This window comes from Ascaphus truei, chromosome 4, assembly GCF_040206685.1.
Source record: "Ascaphus truei isolate aAscTru1 chromosome 4, aAscTru1.hap1, whole genome shotgun sequence".
Lineage (NCBI taxonomy): Eukaryota > Metazoa > Chordata > Amphibia > Anura > Ascaphidae > Ascaphus > Ascaphus truei.
The window spans coordinates 69,200,401-69,221,210 of NC_134486.1; positions in this window are offsets into that span (position 1 = coordinate 69,200,401).

The window sequence follows — 20,810 nt, forward strand, 5'->3', positions numbered from 1 at the left end:
TAAATCCTGATTATGCAGAACACGGAACAAATAAATACAAATATCCTAGATTGGGAAAATTATATAGGCGACCATTAGATAGTTAAGAATGGGATGACATCTACGAGAGATCAGCCAGATCATCTAGCTGCTTGGCAGTCCGTGAGGTTAATCTTAAGGTACTGCACAGGTGGTATTATACTCCTGCTATACTCCACTCATTTTTTCCAACTTCCTCCCCACTTTGTTGGCGCAGCTGTGGCCAAATAGGCACATTTAAAAACATCTGGTGGACCTGTCCCAAAATAGTTTTATTCTGGGAAAAAATTAAAAAGCTAATAAAGAGAATTATGGGACAGGACTATCCATGGAATATGGAGACAATATTATTCTAAAACCAATAGAGGATACAAAGAGGAATATAGACAAGTTGTTGGTACATATTGTTTCCTCAGCTAAAGCAGTTATAACTAGAAGCTGGAAACAAAACGACTCGCCAACATTAGCAAATGCTAGAAGCAAGGTAAACCATATAATGACCATGGAAAAACTTACTAGTCTAATTCAGGACAGTTATGTAGGGTTTTTGAAGATATGGGAACAATTCGTGATGTACTGTGAAGCTAGTGTTCAATGTCACTTTTTCCTCAGCAATATCACAAAGATACGCCCGTTCCTCTGTTGCTCGACTGCTAAAACTCTGACTCAGGCCCTCATTCTCTTCCGTCTTGATTACTGTAACCTCCTGCTGTCCGGCCTTCCTGCCTCTCACCTGTCTCTCTTACAATCTATCCGTAACGCTGCTGCCAGAATCGCTCTGCTCTTTCCTAAATCTGTCTCTGCGTTTCCCCTCCTGAAATCCCTCTCCTGACTTCCGATCAAATTCTACATCTCACACTCAATTCTCCTCCTCACTTTTAAAGCTATACACTCTTCTGCCCCTCCTTACATCTCAGCCCTAATTTCTCGTTATGCACCATCCCGACTCTTGCGTTCTTCTCAAGGATGTCTTCTTTCTACCCCTTTTGTATCTAAAACCCTCTTCCGCCTTAAACCTTTTCTGTTGACTGCCCCACACCTCTGGAATGCCCTTCCCCTCAATACCCGACTAGCACCCTCTCTATCCACTTTTAAGACCGACCTTAAGACACACTTGCTTAAAGAAGCATATGAATAGCACTGTGGATAATACTAGACATGATACATAAAGCTTGGCCCCATGCAGATGCACTTACCAGAATGCCCTCCTACTGTCTCTGTACGTTCTCCCTACCTACCAATTAGATTGTAAGCTCCTCAGAGCAGAGACTCCTCTTCCTTAATGTTACTTTTATGTCTGAAGCACTTATTCCCATGACCTGTTATTTATATTATCTGTTATTTATTTGATTACCCCATGTATTACTACTGTGAAGCACTATGTACATTAATGGCGCTCTATAAATAAAGACATACAATACAATACAATACAAGAATTAAGTGACCACGGCGACACCCAAGGTGAAATGCAACTGAATATATAACAAAGCATAAATAAATGCCTGGACTATTAAAGGAGATAAGATGGAAATGTACCCTCCCATCACCATGTCCCTACTTTTCTTTTGTATCCCTTCCCCTCTCCCTAAATATAACTTGTATAAAGAAAAAAAAAACAATAAAATACAAGTTTAAAAAAAATAGAAATCCTTCTGAGAACCCATGAATACAACAGCACAAAAGGACCACTGATCACCACCGCAGACCAGTACCTACGTTCCAGACAAGGTTTAGCTTGCTACAAAGAATCAAGACCTGAAAGTTCCCACCAACAAGCTGGGTCAAACATTTATGTTTCCCTATAGATTTTAGCACAGATTAGCACTGTCTCATTCCGATTGGAGTTCCCCATTTCCGTGAAGATTCACCTGGTGTTCCACACCTCTTTATTGAAGTATGTTTGGGAGAATCCCTTACCTGGGTGCTCTCTCCTGGCACTGTCCAGGTTAATGGTGAGGAAGAATGCATTGAAAAGAAAATCCTGGAGTCCAAATTACATAGGGGAAAACGTCAGTACCTGAGGTAGCCTATGGAACCAAAGAGAGGTCCTTGGAAACTGGAAGAATATATTCATACCTCATGGCTAGTCAGGGCTTTTAATAAAAAGTACCCCATGAGGTCTGGAGGAAAGATCATCCAGAGAACGTTCCTTGAGAGAGGGGAGTAATGTAAGGCATGTCCCTGGTGGGGATTAAACTCTGGTCAAGGAGTACCCTTTACCTTGAGTGTATGGTATGTTACTGCCTTGTTTGTGCACTGTGTTGCTCCTGCCAGAATAAATGATTGTTTATTTAACTCTCTCATTCTGCCTGCTAGTTATGATCCCTGTGAAAGTCTGGTCTACCGTGACAGTTACACATCACTTTGTTCTTGCTTAGATTCATATGGAGGCCACCTTATTACTTGCTTTGGTGAGTTCTCTTATTCATTGATTGAGGTCTTCTAGAATTGTTGCAAAAATAACAATATTGTTTGAAAATGGTACGTGTCTTAAGTACTTACCAATTATTTAGAATCCTTTTTTTCCCCAGTTCAATATTTTGGAAAATTCTGCAAGTGTTTCTGTGAAAAGCTTTGGCATGGTGCCTCCCTGTCACACTTCCTTGCTGATTCTTATCTTGCTTGTTTCTTCATTTAATCTGATGATTAATGTAACATTCTCATAAATGTCCCTTACAGTATAACATCAAAGTACTCTTCTTCAACACTTTGTCTTCTTAATACATTTAAATTGGCTGAGGTGTAGACAGAATCAAATGCTTTTTCATAATCTTTGAATCGTAAACTGAATGGTAGATCGTACTACTTACTTTGAAAAATATCTTCTTGTACAACTTGGATGTGGTCCATTGTGTTACTATCCACTGTAAAATTCCTCTTGTTCTCTAGGTACAGGGTCTGTTCTAGCTGATTAGTGAGTATCTTTCTCAAAGTCTGATAACTGCTTGGAAGTAGACTGATCTGGTCTATAGTACTTGAGATCTTCTTTTTCTCCTTTCTTATGGATAAGGATAATTATGGCAATTGCTTTATTGTTCTTAGATTTTCTTGGTCTTCAAGCAGCGTGTAAACGGTTTTGTGTGTACAGTATGTACGGATGGAGAAGCTCAGCGTGTAAAGCCCTGTCAATATTAGGGTCAGCTTTGTGAACTATGCATGCAACTATGTTTCCCTGGGCCTCTGTCACCAAAATTAGACTGTAAAATGGATGGGACTGGAACTCAATGCATTTGCAAATATTCTATGTTCAGGGCTACATACACTGTCAGGGCTATATATATATAAAAAAAAATATTTAATCATATAAAAGATATATGTGTAACAAGTATTATAGGCTAAAAAGTAGAGCATTCATAAGTGATACTATTTAATAGGTCTAAAATAAGTCTACAAACCAGCTATTAATAATCCATAGTAGCCCCTATTTGTGGCACCTTCCCAATCAGAGCTGCATGGGACATCCTGTAGTAGAATCTGAGCAGGGGACGGGGGGTGAGATAGTTGAGTGATCGAGCAGGTCAGACCTGCAGCAGCAGGCAGTGAGGAGGTTGCTCTGTCAAGGGGAGAGGGAAGCAGTGGGTTAGCACATGGGGCACTACAATCAGATGAACAGAATATTAAATTTTTTTTAGAAACCTATATATTTCACCTTTTATGCTAATAATCCACGGAAAAAAGGGCCTTGACACAAAACGCCTCCATCTAGTAATTTAAAGTAATGCCCAGTAATTATTGCAGTAATGTATATAAGTGGGTAGAGCGTATAGGAAAATATTACACAACAGAGCTTAATCAGCCAATCTTGCCTCTGATCATGAAATCTCCCATGTATAGGGCTAATCATACAATTTGTGAGTTTTTCTGACTAGCCTTGCATTTTGGACTTAATGCAGTTACTACAACGCGAGCGAATTGCCCAAACTGACGAGTTTGCCACATTTTTTAAATCAATAAAAAAAAACCTTTTTTACTTTGGTGGTGCGAGAATGGCTGTTAGAATACGTTGAGAAGCAACTGTCTGCAAAAAGGGCTCTTTCCGCACGGATATGCACTTACCGCAGGTAATAGAATAGGCCCTTTAGTAGTAATGTGGTCAGATGGAGGCATAGGGAATTTTTGTTTCCGAGTGAGTTAGCTGCATTGATCAACCTCTTTATTGTGAAATATATAATAGTTTTTTTCTTCTTTGAACTCAGTTAAATTTCAAAGATCATAGTAATTTTTTATACCAAGTGCTTCTACCAAATTATAACACAGGGCAGCCAACGTTTCGGTCCTCAGAGTGGTGTGCTGTCTCTTTGTGGTGTATTGCGGTGTGCTGTCTCTTTGTTACCTGGATTTCCCTGGTTACCCTGTACATGTTTCTATATGGGACGAGCATCTGCCTTCATTTGAGAAACCGTGAGTGCAAACTATTTTTTCATTGACTATATATATATATATATATTAACACACATTCCCAGCTAGCTCAAACTCCCACACCAACCACATCATGAATATATATTTATGTCAACAAGAGAGCTACTGAGCATGGCAATTGTATATAACAAGAGACAGGGGGTGCCCAATGTTACATCCCATTGACAAAACATATATGGTAAAAAGTATAAAGTAAAATACTTCAATAATAATAATAAATACTTGGTTATTTAGTTAACCCTTTGGCCAAAGCGTCATAAGCCTGCATACCAACGCCAAGGTATAACCAAATTAATGCAGGTCCTACACTACACTGTGAACACTTCCTTTTACCTCTGTAAGAGGGGAAGAACCATCATAGGTCCTGTTCTGACTGGTAGCAGTTGTTTGGAGGCTGGTGGCACCTCCCCCCAGAGCTCACTCCTCCTCCTTCACCTTTTTAACTTGGGAGGTCTTTTCATTTGCTGCAGGAACATGAACTATGACCTCAAGCTTGAGAAAGGACTGGGAAGTCCGAAACGTCGCTTTTGTTCCCCTGCTGTTACCCTGGATGCTTGTGTTTCTACAGTAAATTGTTTTTGCATTTGAATTGGTGAGTGCTGCGGATTTTGTACATCAGGATTTTTATATATATATATATATATATATATATATATATATATATATATATATATATATATAAAAAAAAAAAATATATATATATAAATAAATAAACAAAAAAAGGACTGCGCTCCTCAGGTGTGTACTGACACTGATGTCTGGGAAATATTACTTTTTGTAAGTCAGTAATATAGAACTGGCATGAGACAGATGAATAATATGATGGCTGATTGACTCACACTAATAAAAACACACACAATGTGATAGATAATAAATTGCTATATATGCTGATGGTTAAAAGCTACTGATAATATTGCTATACCAATTATTAAATAAAAATACTACAAATATGCCGTGAGTGTCGTGATGTTCTATTACCACACAATTGGATTCCCTCCTAAAAAATATATATGTATATATTGTAAAAAATACGAAAAAATGAAAAAATGAAAAATAAAAAATTGAAATTTAAAAATAAAAAGAACCAAACCAAGGGTCCATAGGATCTGGCGGCTCTCCGCAAGGACCAACGACCTCCCAGAAATCTGCGAACAACAAGAAAAGAAAGCGCCCGATCCTAGTGCAGCATGAAAAAATACAATTTAATAAAAAATGATAGCACCAACAAATGCAAACTCACAAACAAATAAAAGGTAAAAGCATATAATGAGTATACTCATTCGCCAACCGCCCACGATATGACTCTGCTTGCACGCCAATCTCTCCTTCCGTGTAGTCCCAGCTTTTCTGAACCGACATCCGGTAAGGGTACAGGAACTGCACAGCCACAATGTGACCCGGAAGTCCTCCACACTCTCAGTGTTATCCGGATGTGAAGTCTGTTGCTTGTGACCCGCAAGGCAATTGATAGTCACACCACACAAATGTCCCACAAGTGTCCGTAGTGTATAGGCAGTGACCAATGAGTATATGAATATTGCAATAGCTAAAAAACTCTCTTCCCTACGTGTTTCTTCACTCTCACGGTCTTTAGAGAGAGGTGAACTATTAGACAAAAGCAAATTCAAATTGGAGAACAATCAAACAGTAGTAAGTAAAATAGAAAATAAATTTGAGGTACCATCATTCATAACCCAATACAATAACTCATTTTCCAAAATAAAATCCATTTTAAATTTTCATTTGAACATATTGAGAAATGATCCAATAATTGGACATAAACTACCTATAAACTACCTATCAGGACAACAGTAGTTTTCAAAAAAGCAAGGAACATCAAATCCATTCTAGCACCAAGCAGATTAAAAAGTGCAATAGACACCTGTGAAAGTAAAAATCAATTGAATTTAAATTTTCATTGTAAACGTAGCAGATGTATCACTTGCAAACATTTAAACACATCTAATTCCATTGTATCTGCCTCAAATGGATCTACTCATTCGATCCTAGGTCACATCAATTGTTTAACCAGCTTTGTGGTTTATGCCATCATGTGCCCATGTGGGCTACAATATATTGGCCGGACAGCGAGAGCCCTAAGTACCATGTTCTTGGAACATCGTAGGAACATCATTCATGGGCTACAAACACATAGTCTGTCACGTCATTATCAATTGAAACATAACAAAGACCCAATAACACTCAGAATAATGGGAATAGAAAATATAAAATCAACCCTATTAAGTGGTGACAGACATAAAAGCCTCAACCTCCGTGAAACATACTGGATTTATGTTCTGAACACATTAAGTCCATCCGGTTTAAATGACTGCATAGATGTCAGTACAGTTATCTGAGGGGTACTTCTCATAAGGCATTGATATGGAGGTCTGGGTTGAACATGCTTGCCATGTTCCCTCCATATCTGTCTCAGGTAGTGTCCAATCCTGATCTGTTCAGTTCTATATGGATATATACTATTAGATACACTTAAGACACATATTCACGTCACAATTATTATTTAAATATTATTATAATGAGTAATTTGTAATTAATATTAATTAAAAATAAAAAACAAAAAATGGACATTTAATAATGAGCACATAGTTATTTAATAAATTTATTAAGGTTAATATATAATGTAAATTAGATCACAAATTAAAAACACATAAGTAAAAGCATACACACAATATTATAATGATCTTTGGGCACAAATTCATTTATTCATTTAAGTTCACGAATTATCCACATGATATTTAGAGTTCACATTAATTGATCATTTCTACACAAAATTTGAAACCCTTTGCCAGCAAATGCGCATATGCCGTGATACATATGCTTTTCATTTTGTTATGCAGGTGACTGTGGGATACAAAGTCTGAGTTTACAGTTCTCCTGTTTCTTTTGAAAAGAAGGCACTAATAATTATTCCTTGTGACCCTCTACAAATAGGTTAATTAAATACTTAATTGGATACTTAAGAAGGGGTTAATCGTCTCCCATCAATTCATTCTATATAAAAATATAAAAATCAAATAAAATTATCATAATTTATATACCCAATCAATTATAAACATCCCAAATCACTCCTTATAGTGAATTCATTTCTTCCAATCAACTATTGAGTTGTGTTATATAGATCCTAATGGCCCATGTCTGAGGTCTCACGCCTATCCATTGGGGTAGACATGGGACACAGGCATTTAGGATTCTAATCTGTATTCTAACATTATACCATTATTGTTTATCATTGTTATTAATTGGTTCCAAATGTAGATAATAGCATTCACGTCTGCAACTGAATCTCATCAATTGGGATACTAAAGGGTTTCCTTTATACTTATATTGTGGGGTTGTACGCCAACTAGGGACAATTGAATTTGGATATTCACCCATAATTTAATTTATCATGTCCAACAGCTCGTTGCAGTCTTGTATGAATATTATCGGTATTGGTCATTTTAGACCTATAAACTGTTCATATGCATTGCATGTACTAATTCAATTGTATTTTCACTTGGTTTTTGAGCTAATTATATGTCATAAATTGTTGAGAAATTGTAATTATTAATGAACAGGACATTGATTGTCTTCTTTTAATATGTGTAAATTTAATTGAGTTTATTCAAGTGTTTTTATTTAAGTAATTACGTTGGTAATTGGTTGATTGACTCATACTTATATAAATAGTCTGACGTACTTCCGTCATATATCCCCTGATGAAATCACCGTGAGAGTGAAGAAACGAGTAGGGAAGAGAGTTTTTTAGCTATTGCAATATTCATATACTCATTGGTCACTGCCTATACACTACGGACACTTGTGGGACATTTGTGTGGTGTGACTATCAATTGCCTTGCGGGTCACAAGCAACAGACTTCACATCCGGATAACACTGAGAGTGTGGAGGACTTAAGGGTCACATTGTGGCTGTGCAGTTCCTGTACCCTTACCGGATGTCGGTTCAGAAAAGCTGGGACTACACGGAAGGAGAGATTGGCGTGCAAGCAGAGTCATATCGTGGGTGGTTGGCGAATGAGTATACTCATTATATGCTTTTACCTTTTATTTGTTTGTGAGTTTGCATTTGTTGGTTCTATCATTTTTTATTAAATTGTATTTTTTCATGCTGCACTAGGATCGGGCGCTTTCTTTTCTTGTTGTTCATATATATATATATATGTAGCCATGTGTTAAAAATGGTATACAGTTCTCTCTCATGCTGGCAGTAAGCCTGGTAAGTATACAGGATTGCCAGCATCAATCATGGAGGTTCGCCCTCACACCCTGGTGAGGTGTCATATGTACATGAGGGGAGTGGTAACAGACCTTGTGTCCATTGTTAGTGACACAGGAGGTGGAGCTATTCCCTTGGTATATAAGGCACAGCACTGCCCAAAGTTAGTGGTTCAGCATGTATGCAAGTCTATGTTCAAAGTCAAGGGCATAATCTAAAGTGATTCTGCAGCAAATAGCCTGACCTGCAGCAGTAAGGCTGCCAGGGCCTACACTGTGTCCAGGGACCTGGCACAGGTGGTGATCTCCCTGAGGGGAGAGGTGATCCAACTCCATTAGGAGGGCAGATAGATCTTCTGAAAGGAGAGCACAGAAGAAGATGGGCGGCTTAGCTGTCTGATGCGAGGGGCAGTCTGCCTATACCATCATCAATAAAGATGCCCTGTTTCACAAGAACCCCAATGTGTGAGTGTGAAGTTACTCCACAGCGGAAGGCACCACCAAGAAGGAGTTCCTCATCAGAACCATCTCCTTGCGGACGCAGAGATCCTGATGAGGTGGAGGCACTGCACTGTATGTAGGTAGGACTCTAGCACACTACCTCAGCTGCCTGTCTGGGTTGGCATTCCCCACACAACATCATGCGGGAGACTCAGGAGTCCTGTTGACAACAGGTGCACCACCAGACACGACCATGTAATGGGGACTGGTTAGACCACAGGGGCCAATGTGAGATTGGGTGGGTCAGCCAGGCCAGAAAGTCCGTTACATATATATTTTAATTTTGTTTTTAATTAGATTTTTTAAATTCACAAATTCACTATTATTAAAAGTTCCATTATTAACGAAGATTAAATATAGTTTTCTTTAAGACACTGCTCAGCTTCCTATAATGTATACTACTGTAGATCACAAAGAACAAAAGAATGAACCATCAAGTTCTGGCCACCTCCAAAATATGAATTAAATAATCTAATTTAATCTAATTTATATTCAGTACACAAATGTATAATTCATTATAAATACATTCAAATCGCACACCTCCATAACTACATTTCCTACATATCATATAATTCTTTACAGCCAATACTAAATGTAACAAAACTAAAGTGAAAAGTGCAAACAAATATATTAAAATATATACGTAATAATGTAGAACAGATTTACATGACAATTACAGGAAGACGCATTGCTAATGAGGCATAAATAGATTATATTAATATTTTAAATAAATATAAGTGAAATGTCCTACATATACCCTTGCATTTCCCAAGATATAAAAAGTGGCAGTATTTGTCTTAATCTTTTTTTGTTGGCGTTATTTATCCAGTGTGCCTAAGAGTTCTCGAATGCTGACATTTCCAATACATATGTAAGTAGGTTATCCGTTAAAAGTTTCCATGGTTTTGATTCTCTATATTCCATATATAGTCCTTTTAGGATTCAAATATTCCTCTGATATGTTTCATATAAATATAAGCTCAGTCATGATCTATGGATTTTATCAGTCTACAGAGGCTCACTATGGCACCAGCATTTGTTGTCTTAATTACCCATGTGTTATACAGCATACATGGAGGACAGTGTGGTGAGGGTTACTCATGAATCACCACTTATTTTTTCCTCCCCGGGTCTCACTGTTTGTTTTCAGTTGAATTTTTCATTCAGAGTTTCAACACGTTGTTCTTGTAGACATTTTCACAATGGTTGAGCTTTAGGATTACTTAGGAATTGCTTTTGATCTTTTCTTAAGCTAATACTAATCTTTCTCACTCAGTTATTTCACACCATTGGACGGCAAATGATCAGGCAGACAGGAGAAAAATAAATACGGTATGTAGCAGCATCAATCCTGCTCACATTGCACGGGGAACATCTCAGATGCACATATCACTCCTCCCACATACAGAGGGTTCACCTGGGCCTATTGTCATTGACTTATAGAGTCCAATTGAACGGCAAATATAACCGTAAGTAGTAAAGGCAAAATATTTAGATATCACTGAGGCTATTATTTCTAAAACACCACGTGTGTAAAAAAAGAAGGTAGAAGAACATTGTTCAAGTATAGTGCTCTAGTGACAAAGTTTGTAATAAACAATAATTTCTTGATTGAAGGTCATAGGCTGGGTTTAAGGTATATATATATGAGTGAGGTATATATGGGTGAGTATATGTGTCTGAGACCTGAATAAATGTCCTGGTGAGTGTGGGTAATGGAGATATATGAGCCCCACCCCCTCACTGCCAATATGGACTGGTACTGACAACTTGTAATAACACCAATAAAATACCTCTGTGTACTGTTTAAGGTACAGACTCACGTGACCTTGCCCATTGTGCCTTCTAGAATGCGTGCTTCTGCCAGTTGAGATGATTCAGGTAGCCACAAGTGTAGAGATGCAGCGCACAGCAAAGAACTGGATCCACGGGACAGCAGCAGTTTGATAAAAAATAAAGTTCTTTATTGAAAAAACATGGTGCAGACAGGCATGGGTGCAGGAAAAAAAGCCTCTGTCTCTAACGCGTTTCACGCCTGTGTGGCGCTTCGTCGTACTCTCCGACGAAGCGCCACACAGGCGTGAAACGCGTTAGAGACAGAGGCTTTTTTTCCCTGCACCCATGCCTGTCTGCACCATTTTTTTCAATAAAGAACTTTATTTTTATCAAACTGCTGCTATCCCGTGGATCCAGTTCTTTGCTGTGCGCTGCATCTCTACATTTGTAAAAAAGAAGTCCGTTAACCTCTTAGTATGGTGTTAAATGCCTTAAAGTAATGATGGTTTACCGTTAACTGTAACAGATGTTTTTGCTAACGACAAGTGAAAGAGATGTGGACTTGCTCAACACATATCCTCAGTAGTTTGTTAAAGTGATCGCAGAAATTAATGCATTTTTATTTAGCTTGTGGCTCTACCTGGCGTTAGGTGCTAGAAGCACCTAAGGCTAGGTAGAAAATAATTTGGCCTTGTCCAGGGTTCTGAAGTAGGCCACTTTGGCTTTTTCCATTGCCTTGGCAATAAAGGAAGCCAAAGTGAATACCCTGCAGTCGTCAATTTTTTTTAGCCATGACCTGGAAACCAGGTTGGCCATCAAAGTATGCATTATCCATGCCTTCATGGTCACAAATATATTTAAGGGTTTAATACAAAGACACTAACTACCCTACTACCCATTATATGTCATAGTGGTACAACCACTATTTATTTATACAAATGTTTTACCAGGATATAGTACATTGAGAGTTGCCTCTCATTTTCAAGTATGTTCTGGGCACAGAGTTATAAAAATACATGGCTCCATTAAAAGAACAGGGTTAAACAGTCAATTCACAGACATTTCATGGACATGTAACATGGTAAGTTCATTCTGCCTCTCTCTTTCCCCCTATCACATAAGCCCTAAGCAGTCTAGGCTGTGATAGGCCAATTCTGTGGGCTTTTGACCCCCCTCATGCTTCCTTATGAGTGACAGAGGTGTGGTGGTGATTCATGGCCTGTGTTAGCCTATATGATATAGGAACAGACCTTGAGCCCACCCCTTCTGGTTCCTCAGGAGGGAAGATTTAGAGCAGTCTGTATTCACCCTTTGTAAGGAGTGGATGTGAGTTCCCTCATCTCCCCTCCTGGGAGTGTGAGAGGCCAGTTAGGCCGCAAGGCTGACTGGTCTGTAAGATCAAAGGCTCCAGACTCAGAGAGCATGCATCATCCAAAGTCCTGGATCCTCTGAGACCCTGCACCGCTGTAAGACCTTCATGCACTGACTGCTAAGAATAAAGACCCTTTGTTAACTTTTATACATGCCTGGATCTGAGTCAGTAGCATAGTGTATGAGAGATGTGCTTCAAAGGGACTGCCTCTATTATACATGGAGCCCACCAAAGTTGGAGGCGCTGAACCACAGATGAAGAACCCAGATGACACCAAAAGCCTGTCCTGATCTCCTTATCATCGCAGATCAGCTCAGCTCTCCTGACCCTCACAGGTATGCATACCAACAACCCTTGTAGCCAGCAGTACATCTCACAGAGGGTGGGGGTACAACTGCTACAGACAGATAAAGTTGGAAAATTGGGTACAGGGGATAAAGGGCTTGTGATTTTATGATTGAAATATAGCAGCTTTAACATCACTTTAACATCACCAAACAGCAGCAAACGGCTCACACCCTTTGGCTGTGCGCCTTTTGGGCAACGCAGATGTACATTGAAGGGGGGGGGGGCGGGGTTGATTTTCGATGTAGCTGTGAACAAAAAGTTATTTGTGTCCTCTTGGCTCATTAACATTCCAGTGGGTGGGGTTGACGTTCCACAAAGTACAAGCAAATGTTAACCCTTAATACGCTGGTCCTGTGCAGAGGGGAGCAGCTCTTGGGGAGCCCCATCAGGCTGTCTGCCTTTGGGGCAATGCAGATGTACACTGGTGTGGTTGATTTTCATTGCATACAAGAGGCTTACATCCCTTCATAAGTTCCCTGAGTGGGCTAACCTCCCCCTACCTGGGCACCTACCCCCAATCCCCCAACAAACCTACCCCCCTAGACTAATGGGCAAAAGCCCTTAGTAATATCCTTCTAGAGTACCCTCTATTTTTAAATATTTGTACCATAATTTAGGCATGAGTAGTAAATTGTTCCATAGTGGAGCAGTTTCTCCTGTGTCTAAAAAATGATCCCACTGGAATATCCCTAATTAATGCAAGTACATGTTTACTATAAAACAACCGTAGATTGTTAATTGCAGTTGGATTATTGTATGCCTTTATCATGATAATATTACCCTGTTTGAGGATTGTTAAATCCAAAAATATTACTTAATCTTTACTAATCATACAGGTAAACTTAAGATTCAAAGCATTGTCTTTAATGCCTCCACAAATGTATGAAGTTACTCAGAGGATTCCTCCCATATTAGCAGAATAGCGTCGATATATCTGATCCAGAGGACCACGTGTGCCACATAATTGTCCATAGCCTAATGAAAATACTTGATGAAGCCGTAACAACGGCGAAACATGTAGAGTGTTTCAGCCCATACCAAAGAGGAAGAACAACTGAGGTCCACCCCTGTCATCAGATCCGGAAGTTCGCTTAACAACCGGAAGTGACGCAAAGGGAGTGCCTGGCGTGGACGCGAGAGTATTGCGGTGGAGCAGAGGAAAGTGAGGAACTCAAAAGGATCGCGACCAGATGAGCACCCACTACCTATAATATCATACTGCCTACCTCGATCATATCAAGTGTAAGCCTGCATTTTTTGAATCCCTTTTAATACTAAATACCATCTGCACTATATGGTCTCTTTTCTTCTTTTTTTCTCCTTGAAGGTTGGGAGCTGGTGGCTGCTGTATACACAGGGAACATCCACCCCTTAAGTTGGATGACTGCCTGAATTTGACTGCTTTATTGTGAGTAGTCATTTTTGAGCTTTGTTTGCACAAATTTATTCACAACAGTATTACACTATGTAGTGTTTCTTTATTTCATAACTACGAGACGAGCTCCCCTGATTTGTTGGAGGATCACCTAATGAAAATACCACCTGCTGCTACCACCAGTCAAGGTGGAGATATGCATATGTGGCTCCCGTAAGGGTACATTGAATCTGTATATATATATATATATTTTTTTTTATCAAATAAGAAATAATTATTCCTCAAAATGAAATCCAAGAGTTTTAACACAAAATCATTGTGTCCCATATTTAATACCTCTTTTGGACAGATAATGTCTCAGGACCCTCGTTACAGCTTCATGGGGGATCAAAGTATATAATGCTTTAACGTCTAAGGTGACAAATTACGTTGAAATAAATTGTGATATTGTTGTATTGTATGTCTTTATTTATATAGCACCATTAATGTACATAGCGCTTCACAGTAGTAATACACGTGGTAATCAAAGAAATAACAGATAATATAAATAACAGATCATGGGAATAAGTGCTTTAGACATAAAAGTAACATTAAGGAAGAGGAGTCCCTGCCCCGAGGAGCTTACAGTCTAATTGGTAGGTAGGGAGAACGTACAGAGACAGTAGGAGGGAGGTCTGGTAAGTGCATCTGCAGGGGGCCAAGCTTTATGTATCATGTGTTCAGAATATCCACAGTGCTATTCATATGCTTCTTTAAGCAAGTGTGTCTTAAGGTGGGTCTTAAAGGTGGATAGAGAGGGTGCTAGTCGGGTACTGAGGGGAAGGGCATTCCAGAGGTGTGGGGCAGTCAGTGAAAAAGGTTTAAGGCGGGAGAGGGCTTTAGATACAAAGGGGGTAGAAAGAAGACATCCTTGAGAAGAACGCAAGAGTCGGGATGGTGCATAACTAGAAATTAGGGCTGAGATGTAAGAAGGGGCAGAAGAGTGTAAAGCTTTAAAAGTGAGGAGAAGAATGGAGTGTGAGATGCGGGATTTGATCGGAAGCCAGGAGAGGGATTTCATGAGAGAAGATTCTGAGACAGATCTAGGAAAGAGTAGAGTGATTCTGGCAGCAGTGTTTAGGATAGATTGTAGGGGAGACAGGTGAGAGGCAGGAAGGCCGGACAACAGGAGGTTACAGTAATCAAGACGGGAGAGAATGAGGACCTGAGTCAGAGTTTTAGCAGTCGAGCAACAGAGGAAAGGGCGTATCTTAGTTATATTGCGGAGGAAAAAGCGTCAGATTTTAGAAATGTTTTGAATGTGAGTGGCAAATGTGAGAGAGGAGTCGAGTGTGACCCCTAGGCAGGGTGCTTGGGCTACTGGGTGAATGATGGTAGTTCCAACAGTAATGTGGAAGGAGGTAGTAGGGCCAGGTTTGGGAGGAAGTATGAGGAGCACTGTTTTAGCCATGTTCAGTTTAAGGCGGCGGAGGGCCATCCAGGATGATATAGCAGAGAGATATTCAGAAACTTTGGTTTGTACAGCAGGTGTAAGGTCGGGTGTTGAAAAGTATATTTGTGTGTCATCAGAATAGAGGTGATAATTAAACCCAAAAGATGTTATTAGGTCACCTAGAGAGAGTGTGTACAGAGAAAAGAGAACGGTCCCAGGACAGATCCCTGGGGTACCCCCACAGAGAGATCAATAGAGGAGGAGGAGGTGTTAGCAGAAGAGACACTGAAAGTACGATGGGAGAGGTAGGATGAGATCCAGGATAGAGCTTTATTCCGAATGCCAAGAGTATGGAGAATGTGAAGGAGAAGAGGGTGGTCCACGGTGTCAAATGCTGCAGAGAGGTCGAGTAATATGAGCAGAGTGTAATGACCTCTGTCTTTGGCAACATGGAGGTCGTCAGTTATTTTAGTGAGGGCTGTTTCCATGGAGTGAGCAGTGCGGAAGCCAAATTGTAGAGGGTCTAGGAGAGAATAGGTGTTGAGAAAATGGAGCAAGTAAGAGAATACATGACGTTCAAGGAGTTTAGAGGCAAAAGGCAGGAGGGAGACAGGTCGATAGCTAGAAAGACACGTAGGGTCAAGCTTGCTGTTTTTGAGAAATGGTATGACTGTTGCATGTTTGAAGGAGGATGGAAAGGTTCCAGTGTAGAGTGAGGAGTTAAAAATGTGTGTGAGCGTTGGGATTATAGTAGGAGCAAGAGGTTTTAGGAGATGGGAGGGAATGGGGTCAAGAGGGCAAGTGGTAGAGGGAGAAGAGGCGATCAACAGCGACACATCCTCCTCTGTGACAGTGGAAAAAGAGTCAAGGAAGGCAGGAAGGAGAGTTAGGAAGAGGTGTAGGATGGGAGGAAGAAACAGAGGGGGTGTTCTAACGTATGGATTCCACCTTTTCCTTAAAATAGTCAGCAAAGTCCTGAATGGAGATGGAGGAAGGAGAGGCAGCTGAGGGTGGTTTGAGTAGAGTATCAAAGACAGAGAACAGTCGGCGTGGGTTAGACTTGTGCATGTTGATTAGTGAAGAAAAGTAGGCTTGTTTAGCTTGCGAGAGGGCAGAGCTGAAACAGGATAGCATAAATTTGTAGTGAAGGAAGTCTGTGAGAGTATGAGATTTCCTCCAGAGGTGTTCAGAGGAACGAGTGGAGGAACGCAGCATGCGCGTGTGGGAATTTAACCAGGGTCTGGGGTTAGAAGGGCGAGTTCGGCAGAGAGAAAGCGGGGCATGTATATCAAGAGAGGAGGACAAGGCAGATTTGTAGTTCCTGACACATTGTCAGGGTCTGTAGCAGAGCTGAGAGAGGAGAGGGAGGAGCGTAAAGTGGACTCAAAGTCAGGTAAGTGAATAGAGTGCAGGTTTTTTGAGACATTTTAGCAAATCTGCCATGTCTTTCTTGTAAGACCGAAGGCACAATAAGAATGGTCTAAGTATCATATAAAATATAGCCACATAGTCTTTGTGGGCGACGCATACCCCCCCCCCCATGCGTTTAATGTCTGCTTGCGTTTGGCACACTAATATGACATGGAGTGATGAGTTTTTGTGTTGGTAGCATACCGCCAGAAATAATAGTAGGTGCTAGTGTGCTGTGTATTCAAAATCTAAATGCAATGTAAGTGGTCCCTTATTAGCAGTCATTTTTGTATGCTCCTATGTGATATCATACTGTATGTAATGGTATTGAAATGTATTAAATGATATATTAAAACTTGAGGTGACTAAAAAGTAGTTTAAAATGAGAAATATTTTTTTTAAAAACATTAGGCTTTATGAAGAATACAATAATACAAATTTCTTTGCTCTTCTTGCAAATGTACAATCTTCTTTCTGCATCTTCTTCGACTTGGCTGGCTCTTGGACATCTTCATAAGCAAAATGGTGAAAATACTAGGCGCTCCTGCACATACAGAAAGTGACGTGTTATTCGAGTGACAAAATTATACACAATATTATTGTTATAAATATGTGACTTTATATAATAAGTAATGTGACAAGTGTGCAGTGAAAAATATAATAAATATTTGCAACTCCCTGCTCGAACCAACTGGTAGGGACTGTTCTCGTTGGCCCCTATAGATTAACGATTTCTGTGATACTCCAGGAGAAGCATAGGATAGATGCATAACGAAAGAAAGAAAAACACAACAAAATGCAGGTGTTATCAATTCAGTGACTTGATATAAATTTTGGCTCTTATGTTCTGCCTTGGTATGGTACCTCAGAAAAATAGAAGAACAAGGACCATTGCGCAGCTCGTATATAAAAATTTTATGTATAAGAAATGTAAAAAATGCACTTACAATGTGCAAATTTTTAAAACATATGACACAATCAGTGTACAGATAGCTCAGCGTCACAATAGTCTCACCGCCACGGCTCCCTCATGTGCCATCTGTTCTGGTGCTGGATCTCCACTGTCTCAGTCAGTCTCCTGGGCTCCCCGGTGCCTCCCTGGTGCCTCCCTGTTGCCTCCCCAGGCGTCTCCTCTCTGCCTCTTCTTGTCTCCTCCTGATCATATTCGGCTTCACTGATGTCTCCCTGGGTCCCTATACGTCACTTCCGGGTTTGACGTCACATCCGGTTGTGGACTTGTGACAGAATAACGCGTCTTACTGCTGCTGAGAGTGTCCGGCAAGACTCACACTTTAAACGTTTAATTTTTGTAAACTTAGTTAGGAGTGTTCTGATGAAGATTGCAAAAACGAAACGCATAGAGTTTGAGTCTTGCCGCGTAATGAGTGAGTCTCTGATTTATTATAAAATATTTGTTCAAGATTTGACACACTGTGGAAGTACAATATTATATATTATACCTCCCTGAGGAAGGTCCCGTTCAGCGGACCGAAACGTTGGATATATGTGCAAGTTTCTTCAATACAGTTTATAGCTGCTTATACCTTCTGAGTGCTCTTGTCTCCTTACCTTTGCTGGTAATGTATGCTTTATTATTTTTTATGACATAAGCACCAGGTCATTATATCACTACAGGAGTGCCAGATATTCATGATTTGTATATATATATATATATATATATATATATATACTGTATATATATATATATATCTTAATATATAAAATTGAAATTTGTGGTGAATCTGATTGGTCCGTGGGTCTGTCACTCAGCCTCTGGCCAATCAGATTGGTCCGTATCCCTGCCCCGCCCCGCACGCCTCTCATTGGCCTGCGTGGCTCAATGACGTCACCCAACTGCCACTCTTTTCTCTGCCTCACCCGCAGCTCACCTTCCCCTTCGGCCTCACCTAACTGCCACACACGCACAACCTCCCGGCCACTGTCCTCTTCACCCAGCTGCCCGGACCGCCGACGCCCCCCCCCTCCATCACACCCCCACCCATCACCCCCCCAGCTCACCTCCTCGCTGGTTCCCCCCATCACCCCCACTCACCCGCAGCTCACCTCCCCGCCGGCTCCCACCCGCAGCTCACCTCCCCTGATTGTGTGTCTCTGGCTGGCTGATTGCGTGTCTCTGATTGGCTGCCTCCCTCCTGGAACCGCACACACTGACTGACAGCCGCCGCCGGACTACATCCCCCAGCTTCCCCTGCGACGGGTGACGCGCCGGTCCTGTGACCCATCCCGCCTGGCTGCTCCTCCCCTTCCCTCTGGTCCTCTTCCCCACAGTTCTCCCTTGCTTGCCCGCGTGGGGAGGGAGATGGGCGCGGGGTGTGGGGTGTGTGTGTGTGTGTGATACTGTGTGTGTGTGTGTGTGTGTGTGTGATACTGTGTGTGTGTGTGTGTGTGTGTGTGTGTGTGTGTGTGTGTGTGTGTGTGTGTGTGTGTGTGTGTGTGTGTGTGTGTGTGTGACAGTGTGTGTGACAGTGTGTGTGTGTGTGTGTGTGTGTGTGTGTGTGTGTGTGTGTGTGTGTGTGTGTGTGTGTGTGTGTGTGTGTGTGTGTGTGTGTGTGTGTGTGTGTGTGTGTGTGTGACAGTGTGTGTGTGTGTGTGTGTGTGTGTGTGTGTGTGTGTGTGTGTGTGTGTGTGTGTGTGTGACAGTGTGTGTGTGTGTGTGTGTGTGACAGTGTGTGTGTGTGTGTGTGTGTTGTGTGTGTGTGTGTGTGTGTGTGTGTGACACTGTGTGTGTCTCACTGTGTATGTGACACTGTGTGCTGCGCAGGGGGGGGACCAGAGCTGCGCAGGGGGGGGGCAGAGCTGCGCATGGGGCAGACCAGAGCTGCGCAGGGGGGGGCCAGAGCTGCGCAGAGGGTGGACCAGAGCTGCGCAGAGAGGGGGGGCGCGAGACCGGAGTTGCAGAGGGGGGGGGGGGGGAGCGGAGATAGGGGAAGCGGAGAAAGACTGGGGAAGCGGAGAAAGAGACAGGGGGAGTGGAATAAGGAGGGAGCAGGAAATTTTAATCCCGGGCAACGCCGGGTCTCTTAGCTAGTATATATATATATATATATATATATGGGACGCATTAAGGTCGAAACGGCTGTCTGTGGGTTGGTTTTCTGGCTATGCATCTTAACCCTGGCTGTGCTTAAAGCTGTGACCATACAGCAAGCTTAAGCCTGTAGGGAACAATGTTAAAAATGGTTTTGAAGCAAAAGGTGACAGTGTGTGCCCATTTGCATGTCATTTCCCAGAATCCCTTGCTGCAGTGGAAGTGCTGTGTGCTGGGTGATAATGGTGAAAGGCGGGGTTGCAAACCTGTCTAAGACATGCAAATGAGCATAAAGGAATATTTCCATTTGCTATATGCTTTCCTGTGGAGGGTTTTTGTCACTTTTTTACCCACTATAACTTAACTAAGTATGGTAAACCCCATCTTCATTGCTTCATTGCATAGCCAGTTAACCAACCCCACACTGATAAGACCCATTAAGGTCGAAACGGCTGTCTGTGGGTGGGTTTTCTGGCTATGCATCTTAACCCTGGCTGTGCTTAAAGCTGTGACCATGCAGCAAGCTTAAGCCTATTGGAAACCATGTTTAAAATGGTTTTGAAGCAAAAAGTGTGCTCATTTTCATGTCATTTCCCAGAATCCCTTGCTGCAGTGGAAGTGCTGTGTGCTGGGTGATAATGGTGAAGGGCGGGGTTGCAGACCTGTCTAAGACATGCCAATGAGCATACAGTTATATAGAACGGGTAGAGAAGCTGCCCTCTGTGTGCTAAAATAACAATGACAGCGGATGTGGTATAAAGGACCTTGGGGTAAAGTAACGGGACGGCAAAATGAAGTAATAAACGTGTGCAGGGCCACAGTAATTGGTAGTCCATCTGTGATGTAACCCCCAATCCAGCAAGTGTCTCCCCCT